Genomic DNA, 20,647 nt, shown 5'->3' on the forward strand with positions numbered 1-20,647 from the left:
TATGATCTAGAGAAATTGGAGGAGGAGTGTATCTGTTGCCAACCTGTTTACCAAAAGTATCACCACACCATTTTGTATAAGCTATAAAACAAAACTTAGGGAAAAGGAGCCAGGCATGGTGGCACACACCTTTAATTCCAGCACTCAGGAGGCAGAGGTCAGAGGATCGCTGTGAGTTCAAGACCACTCTGAGACTACATAGTAAATTCCAGGTCAGCCTGAGCTAGAGTGAAACCATACCTTCCAAGAAAAAAAGGGGAGGAGTCTAGATCTTAATTCCATTGAGTACGTATACTGAAAGGTTCCTTGTGTTTATCTTTTTCTGGTCAGTTCTTCCATGACATCTTTCAATCTGGAGACCCCTGAAAAAGCATGGTAATGTCACACTGAGGGTGGAAAACAGCTTTCTTCACTAGCTTATAGGGCCTGGAGACTTTCTGCAATAGAATGACAGAATAACCTTGCAATGACATTTTCCCCCTGAAGAGAAAAGGGGTTTGGTTGTGAGATACACATCAGAGACCCCAGATTCCAGGAATAAACAGTAAAATAAGAACTGTTAGCAAATTGGGAAGTATTGCACTTGAGAAAAAATAAATAAATAAAGGCCTAAACACCCAGCATTATGGAGCCCCCTGAATTAACAGCTTTTGGAGGTAATCTTCTGACAACCAGAAGTCCAAAACAGTACACACCTTAAGCTAAGAAAAGCTGGGACTGCTATAAAACCAAAAGGAGGCACACAAATCCCCCTGCCAAGTGACATTTTTGCCTGGGGTCATTGCACCATGCAGTGTTCCTGCCCCCAGCATGGCACCTTATCTTTTGAATGAGCACCATGTTGTCTTTTTTTTTTTTTTTCCTTAACCAACTTCTTACTTGAAATGGCGATACAGCCAGTGGATTTGCTGTGTCAAAGCTGTAGTCTATTTTCCTAGTGGTTTGGTTTTTAAATAAAGTTTCATTATCTCTAAAAAAAAAAAAAAAAAAAAAAAAAAACACAGAGATTATTTGTTTCTCCATGAAGGTGCATTTTAGGTCACTGGCTACACAGTTGTAATTCAATTGCATACTTTTCTGAAAGAAACTGGACATATGTTACAAGGATGAATGCCAAAACATTTTAGGATCATGAATATATAATATTCCAGGCATATCAGAGACAATTCCCAACACCGAAATCTCTGACTTTTACTATGTAACTTTGCAAGCCTTTTCTCCTTTCCATTTACTCTGCAAATGTAGGGAGGGAAATGTATGACCAAACAGTCCTCTTGCCACACACACTGATTCTTTATTCAAATATTTGCTCTTGACAGTTATTTCTTCTACAGTGCACTGTCATGGGATAAAATCTTCAGAAGTTAATATTTATTTAAGTCTTTCACATGTTCCCTGTCTGCTTTCTTGACTTTTCCCCTATGGTCCACCCGAACCCCATAATTACACAGTCATTGCTGCATGAGTGTTCCCTGGATACACAACATCTCAGGAGGTCTTGGTGTCTCAGAATACAAAATCATTTTTTTCTCTCTCTTTCCCTCCCTCCTTACCTCCATCCCTCCCTATCTGTGTGGCATTAAGCTTGTGGGAAATTTACTCTTTTTACTTCTTACATTGTTTGATCTTACAATAGTGTAATTTAGGAATAAAATTACTTTTTGTACTCCAAAGCTTTTGGATTGATTAGGATATAATCTTAAAGCATCAGTGAGAAATTTGCATAGATAAAATCACTGAAAGCCAGGCATTCTTGGAGAAAGCAGAACAAACTCATATTTAGACACCCAGAGCCAGGATCCTCTTTCAGGAGGACTTGGCCAATATGTGACCAAACAGTCCTCTTGCCACACACACTGATTTTAGTCAATAAATTACTGTGAACCCAAATTGTTTCAGATGTTAACAGTACAAATTTGTGTAAGAGCCTTAAACGAGTCCATGAAATTAAAGAATGTTTTCACAAATGTGGTCTTTATATGCAGCACTGACATTTATATTTGGGGCATAAGAAAATCATGCATCCATTCATTAAAACAAGTACTGTAAATAAAAAGAAGCATATAATGGAGAAAACAGCAAACCCTGGGGGAAAATGCATTTCTATGGGGTGAATAGTAAGTATGCTCATTGGCAAGACTACAGGTTCACTGTAAGAATACTTTACAGGTAGGTGGATAGCTACTTTCAGGTCAACTTGAGTTACATAAGAAGATTGATGAGAATGTGTCCTTTTTATGAAAAGACAAAAAGCAATCCTCTTATATTTATACTAATCACATACATTGTGCTTGTTAGCATTTACTATAAAAAATGTGTTTCATTATGAAACTTGTGGTATCCTCTTTGACAAATTAACAGTTTCTGTCTATTCTTTGATCTTTTAATTTTTTTAAATTTATTGATTTGAGAGAGATATAGAAATATGGGTTGATGGAGAGAGAGAGAGAGAGAGAGAGAGAGAGAATGGAGAATGGGAACACCAGGGTGCCTCTGCAAAGGATCTTTAGAGGCATATGCTACCTTATGCATCTGGCTCCTGTGGGTCCTGGGGAATTGAACCTGAGACTTTTGGCTTTTCAGGCAGGTGCCTTAACTGCTAGGCCATCTCTCCAGCCCTATTTTTTTTTTCCAAACATAAAATAAGTTTTTATTTATATTCTTACAGTAAGGGGGAAGCCTTAACTTCGGCAGTATGTACAACATACTTTTACCTCCATGGAATGGAATCAAACACGGACTGAGACTACAGAGTACACACTAGTAATCAGCAAACGCAAGGAACAAAGTAGGAAAATATACAAAAAATGAGGCCTAAAAACACAAAACCCTTCGCTAGGATCTGTTGATCGCAGCCAGAACCAGGGCTGGATCACACGGCAGACAGGGTCCGGGACAAGAGGAATGTGGTGGGCGGGAAAGGACTGCATCAGGATTTAGTACCAGGTAAATGCTCTTGGTATTTACATACAAAATCAGTCGGCTCTATTTCTTAGAAATACACACAGAAAGAAAGGAAGATTTAATCATTACTTTATGTATCTGTCACTTTACAATATCGACATCATCAGAAATAGGGGCATTTCACACAGATTCAAATTTCAGTAGCAAGAAATAAATATCAAAACATCATCACTTGTCCTCAATACAAAACCTCTATCCCCCCCAAGGCTCCCTCCCTTCCCCGCCCCGAGCAACCCCCTCTACCCCTCCGTGTGGCCGTGGCTTCTCGCTGCTGCCACCTCCTGGACATACCACCGGTGACACGTGGCCTCCGCAGGCTGGCTCCGCAGTTTACACAGGAGCGAAGCACACCCAGGACTGCAGATCTGTCCCCACTTTTCTTTTATACCACAAGCTTCTTCAAGGATCTAGTCTTGCAACAGGAGGAATAAACAGCTTTTCAGGGGAAAAAAAAAAAAATCCTTACAAAGGAGAAGGGGTAATTCTGATTACTCCACTCTGGTCATCTTGTCAAAGTAGAGCAGTTCACAGACTCACAAAGTCTACTATGAGGGGCGTGGGAGGAGAGGCCTGGCAGGCAGGTGTCCTCCAGGCACCGCTCCGCGGGCTAGAGAGCTGGTGGGGTGGGCAGGACACCATGTGCTCAGAGGTCCCGCTGTCTGTCCTCCACAGAAAAAGCTGCCAAGTTGGGGAGTTTTGATTTAAAAAGTCCTGGTGGGGACAAGAAATCCCTGAAGGGAATACATTTAAAATAGAGGAAATGGGGAAGGAAAACGAGAGCTGTTGTCCAAGAGCTTCTACGTAAAAATAACAACTTAAAAAAAAGAGAGAAAGAGAAAAATAGTCTTTTAAATGGTTCTGAGGGACTCGAGGATGAACTGGGAGGAGTCCACAGAGGACACTGGCAGTTTTTATTGCTGGCCTGCCCTGTGTGGCTTAGCTGGCCTCCATCCGGAGTTTCTCCCTACTCTGGGGCTCTTCAGGCTCCGATTCTGAGCGGGAGTCTGAACCCCCATGGAAGGCAGAGATGGTGCTGCCCCTGGCGTTGGTGTAGAGGCTGTTGTCTGAGGAGGGGTAGTTGGTCTGCACTTGGTCCAGCCCTATTCTTTAATCTTTTGATTCAATTCCTATATCCTTCTAACTTCAAGGTGAACATCAGAAATACAGTATTATCCAAGTGCCCCTTTCAATATTAACAGTCTCCATGCAACTTAAGTTTTCTGACTTATTTCATAAATAGGAACACTCCTTATTTAGGGAAAGACCTACAGCAAAATTGCAGAGTTGTATCCGGCAAGTTAGTTGGAAAATGTTTGCTCGATGTCTTGCAGCCAGGAATAATTTCACCCACCTTCTGTAACACAATTTAATTTTCTGATCTTTAAGATTGATTTCAAGATAAACTGTCTTTTGGTCAGTTTCTCTGAACCCCAAGCTATGAACCCAAATATGTAGTTTCTCCCCATAGGTTAATAAGCACATCAGGTGAACAATTTCTTTGCTATTACACTGAAGTCCAAGTTTCCATGTAATTCTCTGTCTTTATTATTTTGATGTGTACAAAGTTCTGCATAGATGCTTAATAAATAGCCTGTAAATACCTAACAATCTTGAATGAACTATGTTTATATTTTCATCCTTTGTTGACCCCCACATATATGCAACCTAGTAGTTTAGAGTTTCAGTACAATTTTATGATTATCAGTGATCATCTTATAAAAAATTATAAAACAAGTATGTGCTCACTTCAACAGCATTTATACTAAAAATGTTAGCATGAGCCTGTAAAAGGATAATATGAAAATTCATGAAGTGTTTCATATTTAAAAAGAAAGTAGGATTACAAAAAATCTGCATGGTAGTTTGAATGTGATAGTGTAAATGCATGGCTCCATAGATTCAGTTGTTTTATGAAAATTGAGTTTGCAATTTCAGCTGCTAATAGGCAGATCCCTGTACAGGGGTTTGTCACTGGGGAAAGATCCTCAGATCCAGCTGTAAGGTGTATTTGGGAGCATATTTGTATATTTCAGCCCAAAGGTGTTCGGAGAGAAGTTTGGACTCTTGCAGTTAGCATTTTGTGGTGCTGGCTACTGGTGATGTCTCTCTGCTTGGATCTGTGAAAGGGAGACAGCCTCTTCCACCATTCATTGAACTTTCCCTAGTTGCTGTAATTCTAAAATAAAACCCCTTCCTCTGATAAGCTGTGTCTGGTTGGATGTTTATTGCAACAAGGAGATGCTGAGTGCTACAGAGGTGCTACCTTCCTTCCTGAAGATAACTCTGTCATGCTCTCGCACCTTATGAACTACAGAAGAAAAATAATATCCTGAAAGTTGCTGATTTGCTCTGTTTTTCTCACCATCAAAATAACTTCATTCTTGGTTTCTAAAGTGAAAAGAAGCCTTTATACAAAACAGTCCCCTCTTGCAGTGAACTGACTAATTTCTGTACTCATCTGTTTCCCACCCTCTCTGTCCTTTTTCTAATTTTAACTTATTTATCTCTGAAAAGCATTGTGAATATAGTAAACTTGACTGGTAATATCTGAAATGATATAAGTACCTTTATGTTTCCATAGAACTTTGTCCCCTGAAAAGTGTTTCTAGGGAAAAAAAACAAGAAAACAAAACAAAACAAAAAAGCCAAACACAAATCTGAGGAAACCATCAAAAATAAGCCTCTTTAGCCTACATGAGTTGCTAATGGTCAGTTTTTACTTTGGAAACAAGATTGATGGATAATATCCATAAACAGTGAGTGTCCATGTGTTTGATCAGATAGAATCATACAGAAGTACTCTCCATGTACCTGCTAGGCAGGAATAAGATTTCTTCCAGCCTTTGCTAATCTGATGATCTACCTTGATATCGGTAGCCCACATGTTATTGGATAAAAAAATCATAAAAATGATGTGTGTAACATGAACCCTCTTTTAAGACTCCTGGAGCAAGTTATTCCTTTCCTATATTACTAAGACACAGTGAATCACTATTTCCATGACATAGAAAATGCAAATGTTTGTCTCACACCTCATAATTCTTTGTTTTTTTGGTTGTGTTCTCTAAGCTCATATAAACAACTGTTCACATTTCATAACACCTTTTTTACATTTATGTTTGTTTCTTGGATATATACACCAAATATGTGCACATGTGCTTTAACTTAGGAATTTATATAAATTTGCTTACAGAAGATAGAGTTCAGAAAAATTTTGTGTATATTTATGGGTCCTGCTACTTTAGTTATGTTCATAGTTCAGATGGGGCTTACATTCCAAACTGGTTTTACCTTGCTTGTGTATCATACCTCACAGCATTATTGAAAAGTGTAGCCCATTGATAAGTGTGAATGAGTAAAATTATGCTGTATGTACATGTTAAAATGATTAAATAAGTAATTGGAATAGCACTAAAGAGATGGCTTAGCAGTTAAGGTGCTTGCCTGTGAAAACTAAGGACTCAGATTTGATTGCTCAATACCCACATAAGCCTGATGCACAATGGGGCACATGCATCTGTATTTCTTTTGCAGTGGCTGGAGGCCCTGGCATGCCCATTCTCTCTCTCTCTATCTGCCTCTTCTTCTCTCTTTCTCCCCCTCTCAAATACATAAATAAAATATTTTTTTTAATTTTTACTTATTTATTGGAGAGCGGCAGACAGACACAGAGAAATATATAGAGAGAATGGATGCGCCAGGGCCTCCAGCCACTGCAAAGTACTCCAGATGTGTGCACCCCCTTGTGCATCTGGCTAATGTGGGGAATCGATCCTTGAACTGGGGTCCTCAGGCTTCACAGGCAAGTGCTTAACTGCTAAACCATCTCTCCAACCCAAATATTTTCAAAGACAATGTTATTAAAAGTCTTAACATGCTCCTTTTCTTGGGAAGTAGAATACATGATACCTAGGGGCCTGCAACAAGTTTTCAAAACAAATCTAGGTGCCGTTGGGATTCCTGGTGGGTCTTTTGTTGTTGATTTCTAGCAATATAGCATTGTGATCTGATACCATGCAGGGAATTATGTCAATTTTCCTAAATATGTGGAGGCAGTCTTTGTGACCCAGTACATGGTCTATTTTAGAGAATGTTCTGTGGGCTGCTGAGAAGAATGTGTAGCCTGTGGATTTGGGGTGGAAAGTTCTGTAGATGTCCATTAGGTCTAAGTGATCTATGGTTTTGTTGAGCTGTCTCACTTCCCTGTTAAGTTTCTGTTTGGATGATCTGTCTATTACTGATAATGGTGTATTGAAGTCCCTAGCTATGATGGTGTTGGTGGTTATTTCTGTTTTATTGTCAAGTAGGTTTTGTTTTATGAACTGTGGTGTCCTTGTGCTTGGTGCATACAGATTTATGATTGTAATATCCTCTTGAAGGATCATTCCCTTGATAAGTAGGAAGTGGCCTTCTTTGTCTTTTTGGATTATTTTTGGTTTGAAGTCTATTTTATCTGATATTAATATAGCTACACCTGCTTGTTTCTTATTCCCATTTGCTTGCAATGTCTTCCACCCCTTTACCCTGAGGAGGTGTTTGTCTTTAGTGGTGAGGTGGGTTTCTTGAAGGCAACAGATTGACTTGTCTAAATTTTTGATCCATCCTGTTACCTTGTGTCTCTTGATGGATGAAATAAGGCCATTAATATTTAGAGTAATGACTGTGAGATTTGATTTGATCCCTGCCATATTGTGGTGGTAGATGTGTTTTGATGTTCTCATGGGCTTTGAAGTTTTTTGTGCCTACTCTGGGTTTGGGTGTTGTGATCTGCTTCTTGTAGGCATTTGAGTTTGGTTATTTGTTTCTTCTTTGTGGAGAATTTCCTGACATACTCTCTATAGGTTTGGTTTAGCATTCATATAATTGTAAAGCTGAGTTTTGTTGTGGAAGGTTTATCTTTCACTATCTATTATGAGGGATACTTTTGCCGGGTAGTTTGGGTTGGAATCCATAGGTTCTTAGACTTTGGAGAGTTTCACTCCACACCCTTCTAACTTTCAGGGTTTCCATTGAGAACTCTGAAGTAATTCTGATGGGGTTCTCTTTGAAAGTGGTGCGCTTTTTTCCCTAGCTGCTTTTAGGATTTTCTCTTTGGTGTCAATGTTTAGAGTCTTAATGATAATATGTCTTGGAGAGTTTCTCTTTTGGTCCAGTCTGTTTGGTGTTCTGTTGGCTTCTTGTATCTTGATGGGCCTTTCTTTTAAGAGACTGGGGGATATTTCTTCAATTATTTTGTTAAATAAGTTCTCCATGCCTTTGGTTTGAAATTCTTCTCCTTCTGATATTTCAGTGATTCTGATATTAGGACATTTAAGTGTATCCCACAATTCCCTCATGTTCTGTTTGCAGGAACTTTTGAACTTACTGAAGTTTTTGAACTCTCGAACTGTTTCTTCCATCTTGTCTTCCAGATCAGAGTTTCTATCCTCCACTTTGCTGACTCTATTCTTGAGAGCCTCTAGAGAGTTTTGTACTTGTTCAACTATGTTTGCATTTTCTACTACTTTTCTATGTATCATTTTGATTGCTATGTCAAGCTCCCTTTTCATATCATTTTCTGATTTTCTGGATGATTCTTGGAATTCATCCTTGCTTTTCTTTATGTCTTCATTTAGTATGGCCAGCTGATTTTTAAGGTCCTCTTTTTTTTTTTTTTTCACTCTCCCTCAAATCCCTTAATATAAGACCAGAAACTCGAATACTACTGGAAGAAAATTTAGGAAGTACTTTCCATGATATAGGAATGGAAAAAGACTTCCTGAACAAAACCCCAGTAGCTCATGATCTTAAATAGTCACTCAACCAATGGGTTCATATGAAACTGAAGAGTTTCTTTACAGACAAGCATACAATAAGCAAAGGCAATAGATTTCCCACAGAATGGGAGAAAATATTTGTGGGTTATCCAACTGATAGAGGCCTAATCTCTAGAATCTACAAAGAACTCAAAAATCTAATCTGTAAGAAGTCAAACACCCCACTCACAAAATGGGGCAAAGAGATGAACAGGCAGTTCACAGAGGAAGAAATACAAAGGGCAAACACACACTTAAGAAAATGTTCATCATCCCTAATCATCAGAGAAATGCAAATTAAAACAACTATGAGATTCTACTTTACCCAAATAGGAATAGCAAACATCAAAAAATCAAATGAAAATAAATGCTGGCGAGGATGTGGAGAAGCAGGAACACTCATCTACTGTTGGTGGGAATGTAGGATGGTACAACCACTTTGGAAGGCAATATGGAGACTCCTGTAAAAGCTGACTATTAAGATACCAACAGACCCAGTTATTCTCTTACTGGGCATCTACCCTAAAACCTTCAAACCACAGGCCAGAGAGATTTGCTCAACCATGTTTATAGTGGCTCAATTCATAATAGCTAAGAGCTGTAATCAACCCAGATGTCCATCAGTAGAAGAATGGATAACTAAAATGTGGTATATCTACACAATGGAATTCTATACAGCTGTAAGAAAAATGACACAAAGGAATTTGAGGAAAAATGGTTGAACCTAGAAGAGATCATTCTCAGTGAAATTACCCAATCACAGAAAACAAATTGCCACATAGTCTCACTCATCTACAACACCAACCTGAATCTACCCAAGATACCTTACATACCCACCAAGCATTTCATGGACAAGACACTAGGAGGTATGGGGAGGAGAGGAGGGCATTGAAGGGGTGGAAACACTAATCTAGAACCAAATGGCAATGGTACCATAAAATTCTACTTCCTCAAAGGCAGACCAAATGGCTGAAACTTCACCAGTCCCTTACAGAAAACACCTGAACCACAAGACACTGGAGAGGGTAGGATCAAGTCTAACCTAAATCCTCTACATCTTCCCTCCCTCCCTCTCCCTCTTCCTCTCCCTCCCTCTCTCTTTCTCTCTCTCACCTCTCTAACTCCTATATATTAGTAACTTTTTTCCCTCATTTTCTCAGGGGGCACTGACCTGTAACTCCCAGTACCAGCATGGAGTCATCACCCACAATGAGCTTTTGATCAGAGAAACCTACAAGATTTTCTAAAAGAATGACAGATTTCTGTCTGAGTACCTGATGACCCACCAAAGGTTAGTGGTAAGACCCTATTGCTGACCCATATGCGGCTGACCCGTAAAATGGAATGGCATGGATGGAAGCCAGGAGAGAGTCAGTCCCCAGACAGTCAGTGTGTCTAGTGCCAGAAGGTGCCAAATGGGCAACTGGGGGAAATGACCAATATCTGTCCACGCAACTCATGGTCCAACCTACGTAGCAGCAAATAACCTGTTGTGATGTCCACACAAGTGCAATAGTGGCACACAGCCATGGTGGGGAAACAACTGCTCTTGATTCGGCCTACTGATCCCCTCAGTGGTAAAGACCCATAGCTGGAACTGGGAAACAAGTCAGAACCATATCCAAACATAAGCCCACTCTCCAATATCAAGTTACCATCAATCATGGGGTACAAGAGGGCCTACACCTATTAAACTCTCTATAAAAAAGTAAGGGCTATCTCATTTGACCTGGTGCTAACTTACTCTCCATTGGATAATCAGTTTCTCTTTTTCAGATAGATGCAGAGCCTAAGGAGAGAGCCACCCCATCATACCTCAAAAGGGCCCTGACTGAAACTAAGGAAAATTGGCAAAACAAGCAAGGGTGCTGTTTTCCTGATGAACTGGATACCAGAACAAGGGGGAAGGAGACCAACACAGAGAAAAATCAACTCCTACCAAATCAAAGAGCCAGATCCCCAGAGGTCCCCAACACCTTATCACTAAAGCAGTCCAAAAATGAACCCAACATGGCTCAGGGGAATTTTGCGGAAGAGGGGGTGGAAAGAATGTCACAGCCACATGTTGTGTCATGATATACAGAGACATTTATCATACCAATAACTGTGGGCTAACCCCACAATGCATGACCCATACACCTCAACAAGGAGGGGCCAGTGGGGAGGGGGTAGGTCATGGATGAGCCTAATAATGGTACCAAACTGCCTGTACTTGCAGAATAGAAAACTAATAAAAAAATAAAAATTAAAAAAAAAATCTAATGTGTGCAAATGTCCACCCTCAATCATAGGTTCCCAGTGCTTCTGCTTTTGACACATGGCCTGCCAGTTTGTCTGTTGGTAAACCTGCTTCCATTCGTTGTCCACTGTGCATTTACATGAATTTCTCACTTCAAGGATGGTGTGGACTTCTGGATTCAGGACTAGTATGATTTTCTCTTTTGGTTTATATGTCCTCTTAAAAACTGATACCCTCACAAAAGGTAGAAAAATTGCACATTATATTGTTATTATAATAACTTATTCATGCTTACTGACATTATTATATTGCTCTTCCCTTCAGTCCTGTAAAATCTCTGATGTCACCCATGCCCTTTACATTTCCATTAAGTGAGTTTGGATCCAATTAATACTTGTAGTTTGATTGAAGGAGTAGATTTCTTAATAAAATAAACCATTAGTAAGACATATGTAATCAATTTCATATGGATGCCTTAATTGAGTAATAAAAGGTTTTGGCAATTTTGTCTTATGAATGACTGGTAATGGGTTCCTGTCAGAATTATGAATTAGCCTCATGGTTGAAAAGATGAATTAATTATATGTTTACTTATTCATCATTGCAAATGCATTGCACTTTTTGTTTTTTGGCAATATTTTTATTTTCAAGCTATGCTTAAGGGCTACTTCATCAAACTAAAATTTCATATGATTTTAGATACATAAAAAGATTTCAAGACCACCTTTGAGGAGTGTTGTGAAATATTACAGTGATGAGCTGTGGTTTGCTCTGTCTTTGTTCTGATAGATTTCTGCTTGTCATTTGCAAATGTTTTTAGGAAGACATTATATTGTACAGAAACAAATATTTCTATCTTGTGAATTTCTGTATGAACTTGCAGTTACTTTTTAGAGGAATTAACAAAACTAGAACATAAAATTAAGTTTATATTTGAAAGCAAGTTATACCCTGGTAATAATGATAATTCAGGTTATGACTTCCATGTGACATTGAAAGGCTTACCAAATCCTTGTGAATATTTTAATTAGCATATTGTGAAAATTAAAGAAACTAAGTCAAAGGCAGTTTAAATTACTTTCCTATGACCATATACATACAATTGCAGAAGAAAACATTCTACTTGTCTAAAAGATCATGCATCTTGCCATATCACTTTAACTCTGACATGGGTAAATTATTGCTCTAAAGTATGACATGGGACTTATTTTCTGAGTTGGATTTTAAAATGAATCACACTATTCTGTTCTAGTTGTGGTAGACACAATAAATCAGGACAAGTCTTCCTAAAGTGTGTATTGATTCCCTAAAAGCAACTATTAAATATTCAGTTTCCTAAGTCTGACTCCAAGATACAAAACCAATATCCAGGTGTTCTCGCACACAGTGAGTGCTTTTATTGCCCCCATTAGTGGGGACCCAGTGTTTCTTCTTGTGTGGGATAAATGACAACTCAATTTTGTAGAGAAGATGGACACATCAGAATAGAAACAAATTTGTCCATTTATTTAAATATATCTTAAAAATAACATCACTTCTAAGTGTTCCAAAATTAATAAGTAGATGAGAATCACTGCTATTCACTATGAATTTTGAAAAGCACTAGAATGGGACATAAAGATACAGCTGCTATGATAATCCTCATTTTTTGAGATTAGAGTGCCTTTTGCATTTTTTCAAGTATGATAATAACCCATAAATATGTATTTCACTGTGTCATTTTAGAACAAATCTATGACTCTTGTATGACCTGGTTTCTTTAGTTCAGAGAAGCTTTTAGTACAGCATATAGAATCATCCAGTAATCAGAAAGTCAAGTTGGAATTCAACTCTAGAGAGAATGCATACAGTATCATTTTAAAGACTACCCTGATTTAACATGCAACCAATACTCATAATCAATTATCTCCAAATCCTGCAAAATTGCAGACAGTTGACCTCTTTCTATTTCTCTACTGGTTGCTGAGTAACATTTGTGAAATAGAGAAACCTAGCTATTTCTCAGGTACATATAAGAAAGATTTAAAAAACTTGAGTTTATCTCCTACATCTGACCCACATATATGAGGACAGAAAAACAAAAGAGAAAAAAGTACCACCATTCTTTAATTCTTAAAATATCATTAAGGAAATCCCTTACTGTTAACCAAATGACCACCTTGTGAATATGTGTTTTTCTGAACCATTTGTGCTCTCTTCCACTAAGGAAAAACTTGATAAAAAATATTGTAAAAGATGTCCTTTTTGGATCCATGTGCTATAGGTAAGTGATATTAATTAAACATTTCAATTATGGAGTCTATGTGTAAATCTTATCACAGCTATTGTATCATAGTTCTGCTCTTTTAAATAGACTCTAATAACTCTGAAAGCTATGTAAAGGAAAATTAAATCCTTGTCCACAGATGATTGCTTTAAGATTTATTTCCATGTTCAGAAGGTATGAAGGCTATACTTGCATTAGATACCATGCATATAAATTTACAGTTCATTTTATTTGAATTCTTACCCCATTGTACCATTAATATGGATAATTAATATATAGAAATATTATTAAAACACAATTCTAGCAGCAAAGATCTATTGTCTTCCTGGAAAGAACACTTTACACATAAACTAAAAATAGGACTTTTCATTGAAAAAATTTACATTATTGAACAAACTTGTTATATGGCATTAGTGGCTTTAATAAATGGCTGTTGGAATTTTCTGTTCTGTTGCATGGTCCTTACTTATTATAAAGGATATCTCTATCTGATATCAAAATTATCTCTCAATTAAAATACAATTCCTTTACCTTTGATTTTTCTGATATTGATAATGTTCTAAACTAAAGCTAATTCTCTGAAGAATTTTACTAAATTTAAACTAATTTCACTAAAACTTGTACCACTTTCTCCTCTCCATCTCAATTACCCACCACTGTGATAGGAAACATTTAAATTAAATTGTGTGTTCCATGAAATATGTTAAGATCTTTGCATATTCAATCCTTATAAAATGTACTGAGGTGGACACTTTTTTACATTCAGTGAGCCCATGCAAAATTAGGTTCATATGTATTTAATAATTTCATCCTAGTACAACTTAAAAATATATCCGACATTAAGTACTGAAGGGGATTCTGACAACATGTGACTATGGAGTACACAAAGCACCATTGCTATGGGTGTGGTATGTTTGATATTTAAAGTTGATATATTTTTTATTTCCTACAAACCTTGTTCCTCCTGTGGCTCCACAACCTTTGTATAGAAACATCCATCATTCGATGAGCAGAACAAGTAACACAAACTAAAATCTCACTGGTTAACTTGAAATTCAACTTGGACTTTTTGGATCTTAGAAAAGAGCATAAATAAGACTCAGGATTTTCTGAATAAAATATTTTCTCTAAATTCTAAAGAGTTTTCCTTGGTTATAAGGTAGGAAACCAGCATCATGAGTAAAATTCTGTCAAAGTGACTCATGAAATATAATGCAATGGGTTTATTTATTTAGTTAGTTATTTTTTATGAGAGAGAGAGAAAAGAGAGAATGGATGTGGCAGGCTTTTAAGATTATAGGCCACATCACTTCTAGGGACATTTTTTTCTTTCTGATGAGCCAGCATGAGAGAAGGAATACACTAATATTCCTACCATGGCCAAAGAAGCCACTCTAGCCTTCCCTCTGTGATGATCTGTTCTCTGTGAAACCATGAGCCAAAATAAAACTCTCATTTTTCAAAAGCTTCTGTCAATGGCTGGACAGTTGCATCTGGAGTTTGTTTGCAGTGGCTTGATGCCCTGTGTGCCTATTCTCTGTCTGTGTCTGTCTGTCTGTCTGTCTCTCTCTCTTTCTCTCTAAAATAAATTTAAAAAAATATTTTATAAAGCTTCTGTCAACAATGATAATGAAACTCACGTAAAACGTTGGTATAGAGGAGGGTTTTCACTGTGATAATCCTACCCATATGATTTTGGGACTTCATCCAGGAACTCTGTCCTCCAGTCAGGACATGGCCTTGTGGTCTTGAATTTTTAATTAATTTATTTATTTGAGAGCAACAGAGAGAGAAAGAGGCAGATAGATAGAGAATGGGCATGCCAGGGCCTCTAGCCACTGCAAAGGAACTCCAGACACGTATGCCCCTTGTGCATCTGGCTAGTGTGGGTCCTGGGGAATTGAGTCTCGAACCGGGGTCCTTAGGCTTGACAGGCAAGCGCTTAACCGCTAAGCCATCTATCCAGCCCAACTTGAAATCAAAGCAAGTTATTGAGAGAGTTTAGAAGACAATTTGGACTTTGGACTTTTTTTTTTTTTTTTTTTTTTTTTTTGAGGTAGGGTCTCACTCTAGCTCAGGCTGACCTAGAATCCATTAAGCTGTCTCAGGGTGGCCTTGAACTCACGGTGATCCTCCTGCCTCTGCCTCCTAAGTGCTAACAGAATTATGACAATTATGATGAACTTGTAGGTGCTTTACTTGGATCCAAACACCTTTGGGGGAAGGTGATTGAAGTAGCTCACATGAAATTCAGATGAATTTTCATGTGTATAGATGTGTTGAAGGAGGGAGGTTATGGTTAAAGAGACTGACAGAAACATTTTGAACATCAGTCATGTAAATGATACTGAGTCTACGTAATAAAGTATGTTAATAACAACAGAGTTAACTTGGACAAGATCTTATTTTTGTGATTACAAAACAAATTTTAAAACATTTGCTTTTTTTCTGCTTTTACATAGGTAAGAAGGCTTGAAGTCAGTAGAAACTGAAAAAATGAGGGCATAAGAAACCTAACAGGTTTCCCACTTTCCCATATCTGTGTAATGCACATAAATGTTTGCTGTGACTACATAATCCATCTTGTATATCGTGTGTTTGTAGATTTTTCCTTTCCTACATTATCGCAGTAAAAATTTCATTATATTTTTGCTGAAAGTACACAGAAAGGAGATATTTTTCCATTTCTTCATGCAAAGAAATACAATAAAATACAATAAAAACAGTCAAAGAGTTATAAAGGCAAGGGAGAATAAATAAGGATATAGGGAACTAAACCTAAACTAGCCAGGAAGTGTGGCTGACTTTTTCATTAGCAACTTCATAGGTTTTGATGATGAATAAATAGATGATAAATTAGAAAGATGATATATATATAGATTGATAGATAGGTAGATAGATGATAGATAGATAGATAGATAGATAGATAGATAGATAGATAGATAGATATAGACAGGCAAGCAGAAAGGCAGGCAGAGAGAAAAGTGAATGATAGTTGATAGACAGATGAATAACAGATAGACAGATAGACAGATGGTTGAGAGATGGATGATACCTATATAAATGATAAATGATAGATACAAATGATATATAGTTAATCGCTAAAGAATAGATGTTTGAGGCTGGGTGTGGTGGCAAATGCCTTTAATCCCAGAACTTGGGAGGCAGAGGTAGGAGTTCGAGAACCAAGAGTTCGAGGCCACCCTGAGACTACATAGTGAATTCCAGGTCAGCCTGAGCTAGAGTGAAACCTTACCTTGAAAATTAAAAGAAAAATAAAGAATAGATGTTTGATACTTAGATGATCCTGATAGATAACTATATGATAGACATACAGACAAAATATACAGAGAGATAACAGAAAGAGGAGCAAGCAAAACACCCCTTATTACTCATAGCAGGCACTCCAGCTTGCCTTGTGCAGTATCTGCTTCACACTTCTGAAGAAGAGAAAAACATGTGGGTTCATCTGAAGATGGCTGGTAGAGCATGTCTAGTTTAGCTGACAGAGCATGCCTAGTTTAGTCTTTGTTCACAGAAACCATAATTCCACTACATTTTTAGGCAGAAAAATAAATATCATAAGATCAGTTGATCAGTTGATCACTTTTTTCAGTCATTTCAGAGCATACTGAGATACTATCTTATTAATTCTGGATAAAATCTTTTTTTGTTGTTTCATCAACAGAACAAGAAAGTATTAGTATATCACTGTAGTATCAAATTTGCTATCAGGCCTCTCCTTAACCTATATCTTTCTCTTTGACACCTCGACATGTTGGCTTGACTGACCAGCTTCTCATTCCTGTGTGAAATTTCATATACATTCTACTATATTAGAAATTTATACTCTTTCATCCTGGTCTATTTGATAACAGGGAATCATTAATACTTATTAAAAAAATCATAATTCTGCCAGGTATGGTGGCGCATACCTTTAATCCCAACACTCAGGATGCAGAGGTAGGAGGATCACCATGAGTTTGAGACTACATAGTGAATTCTAGATCAGCCTGGACTAGAGTGAGACTCTACTTCAAAACACTGAAAGAAAAAAATATAATTCTATTTTTTAGGTCATTGCCCATGAAAGCTGACCTCTGCTAAATTCCTCTCATAATTAACCCGTTGTTATCTCTCAAATACTCCTTATTATACTGCCCCTAAAATTATTTCTTACTGTTAGACCTTCTAAGGTAAGCTAATTGTTTCCCTTTAACTTGATTGCAGGCCCTTGTTTGTCCAACCCTGATAACGAACATTCAGACAGTACTGAGAATAGCAACAACTCTTAACATTTGCTGTGCATGTGTTACTGCTGGTATCTCAGTATACCAGGTAACATCTGAGTATATCTTTTCAACATTTGTATTTTCAGCAGTTTTTTTGTTTTGTCTTCAGTACTCTCTATGGAATGAGACTCAGGGACCCAGAGCCTCATACATGCTGGGCAAGTACACTGCCTCTGCCACGGAGTGACAACCCCAGTCTCCATAATTCATTATCTAATACACACACACACACACATACTTATGTTTGTATTACTTTTTACACTTATAGGATTTTATGACTTTATACCTTACTGAAGATGTTTGTTACTGATTTCATGACAACTACCATATTTTATTTAAGCATTTTTGGACTACAAAGGAACAAGAAGATTATTGTTGAAAAGCCCTAAAATAATTTTCTAATTTCTTGGACAATATTACAACCTAAGAGAGCGATACTGGCTTACAACATAATACACATGAGCAAGCATTATTTAGGTCTTATGAACATGCTCTGTTCATTTGTGAATACAAAGGTTTCCAGATACTAATGATGTGATTGAAAGATGCACTTTACAAGCCCTCTGGGTTCTGGGTTTGAGACCATTTTGACTGTATAAATTATTAACATCACTCATTTCATTGTTACTTTTTAACAAATGATTTCTCTGCATTAGCTACTTGCAGAAGATTTCTTTGCAACAAGAAGTACATCAAGCGCTGGTGCTGTAGCTGCTTGAATGGATTTCAGTGACACTTAGCCAATTACTCGCAAGCATGAAGGCTGAAGCACAGCAGTGTAATTAACATTCAAAAATCCTATTGCACCAAATTTTTTAGACATGACAATGAAAGCATATTTTTTCTTCTTTTATATTTTCTCACATAAATAGATTGTACAAATATTTTCGAACAACTTTGTGTCAGAATGAAGAAACCAGAGTGGATGATATTTTGATTTATGTAACCAATTATCCACTTAAAATCTTATTGGTTTATATACAATTAACCTTTCCAAATGTAAATTCACCTCACTCTAGTAAGATATATAAAATAATACTTCTAGTATTTTCATTGTTTTAGTATCATATAGTTCTAAATTTTAGATATAGCTCTGTTATGTCCATAAAAATCAGATTAATTTTCTCTTCCATTGTAAATTGAATTGTAGTATGCATATTTTATAATTAAAATATAATTTCATAGGTCATTTACAAAGTACAATGATTATATTTTCATTTCATAAACATTTATCTGAAAACAAAATCTGGAATTGCGGAAGGTCTGTGTACTTGGCACTGGAAGCAGCACCAAGGATTCATGACCCTTATTATATATCCACATCATGCTCTTAGTGAATGAGAGTCCAGAAATTTTCTTTGACAAAGGTGCTCTGACATTCTAGAAATCTTAAGTCATTCACACAACACTTCTAATGCATCACATCTCCAAAGGCTTGCAAGTGTTTTCACTGAGCTGAGACACCCTTTCAGATCCATGTTCCCTGGTGTTCTCCTTGCCTTATCTAGCATGCTAAACCTAAGCCCTCTCAATCTTCCTTAATTTCATAGTCAACATGGCCAAAGCTGGCACTGCTGTCAGCCCATACCCAAGGTCATACAACTGCTACCCTTCCTCAGGAGTTAAGACTGTGGCCTGAAAGCTAAATCCAACTGTCTCCTGGCTTTTGTGAACTATCTGGTTGTTCATGTTTACATGTAGTTAATTGTTGTTTTTCTCTACTATAGGCAAGGAAGGCAATATATTCTACCTGAGAACCTAAGTTTTCACCATTGTTTTACAGTTTGTCCATCTCTCTTCCAAGTTATTTTAACATGTGTTCCAAGTGGCTGTTTACCTAATATGGTAAAGAGTGGATATTATATGGAAAATAGATATCCAAGGCAAATGCATTCAACAATTCTGAGAGAATGGAAAGATGGAAGAACATGAAACTATTTTATTATATATGTTTATATTCTGAATAAAACTTCAACAAAACATTTGAATTGATATTAATTTCTGTTTCTTGGTCTGTTGAGAATTTGGAGCCAATAGCATGGTATTGAATGAATATAGTTGTTTATGGAGACACACTGGAACCAAGAACAGTTGAAGTACAAATTGACAACACTAGAAAAGGCATCCATGAAATATTGCTTTCATTTTCCACAATAAGGAGTTGAAAACTGCCATTTTCAGCAATTTTAAATTCTGTGGCAGCATGTATCATGTCAGGAAAAAAATACCATAATAGATTCAAATGTTGACACCCATATTCTTCTGAATAATAGGTAAAATTTAAACCTTCATCAACATTGTTTCTCAGGGTATGACATCTATTTCTTGTTTGTTTGCTGAAATCAGAGCACACATCACCAACAGATATTCTCTGATAAGCAATGGATGATTATGTAAACTAATGATTTTTCTCCTGGAGTGGTAGGTTCATTTACGTTAATAAATTATCCAAGAAATAGTGTTGGCTTCCAAATTTGAAAATTAAAAATAACTCAAAATTCATTTAAATACAAATAAAGTTAAATATTATCAAAAGAAGGAAGAAATTTCGTATATGCTATAAGTTCATTTTCCATTGTATTTGTCAAACAAGAAAATAAACAGTAAGGAATGAGATGTACTCATTTGGGGCATGCAAAATTCATGCAAGTTCACAGCACTTGTTCCTATTCATTGAAGTGATGGATTATTTTTGAAGGTCTTAATTTTATTTATTATCTTGAATCATTGGTAAAAACTTATAACATTTGTTAAATTTTTAATGCACATATAAATGTACATGGTAGCAAAAATATCAGCTGATTTTCACTAATTTCATAAGGCTCAAATAAATTTTTATTATAATTTGCTAGAAAAAAGATTTTATAGTTCAAGATATAATAGCTAATTAAGGTGACATGTTATTTAATTTATAATATGGCTAAAATAAAATAAAAAATAGAGGAGCCAATGTGGCTCAGGTCTACCTAATGATTAATATTAATTAAATATTATTAATTAAATGAAGACATTGGGAATGGCAGAAAAATAAGATCTTATTGCTGAAGACACCACATGCTGCCAATGCAAAATATCAAAATTTGGCTGAATC

General features: G+C 36.8%; 1 protein-coding gene across 5 annotated transcripts in view; it reads right to left on the reverse strand.

Annotated features, from left to right (window-relative positions):
* Pcdh15 (protocadherin related 15) overlaps window positions 1-20,647 on the reverse strand; it is a 1,075,820-nt gene that overhangs the window by 686,699 nt on the left and 368,474 nt on the right. The window lies entirely within an intron of this gene.

The sequence above is a fragment of the Jaculus jaculus genome, chromosome 18, assembly GCF_020740685.1.
Source record: "Jaculus jaculus isolate mJacJac1 chromosome 18, mJacJac1.mat.Y.cur, whole genome shotgun sequence".
NCBI lineage: Eukaryota > Metazoa > Chordata > Mammalia > Rodentia > Dipodidae > Jaculus > Jaculus jaculus.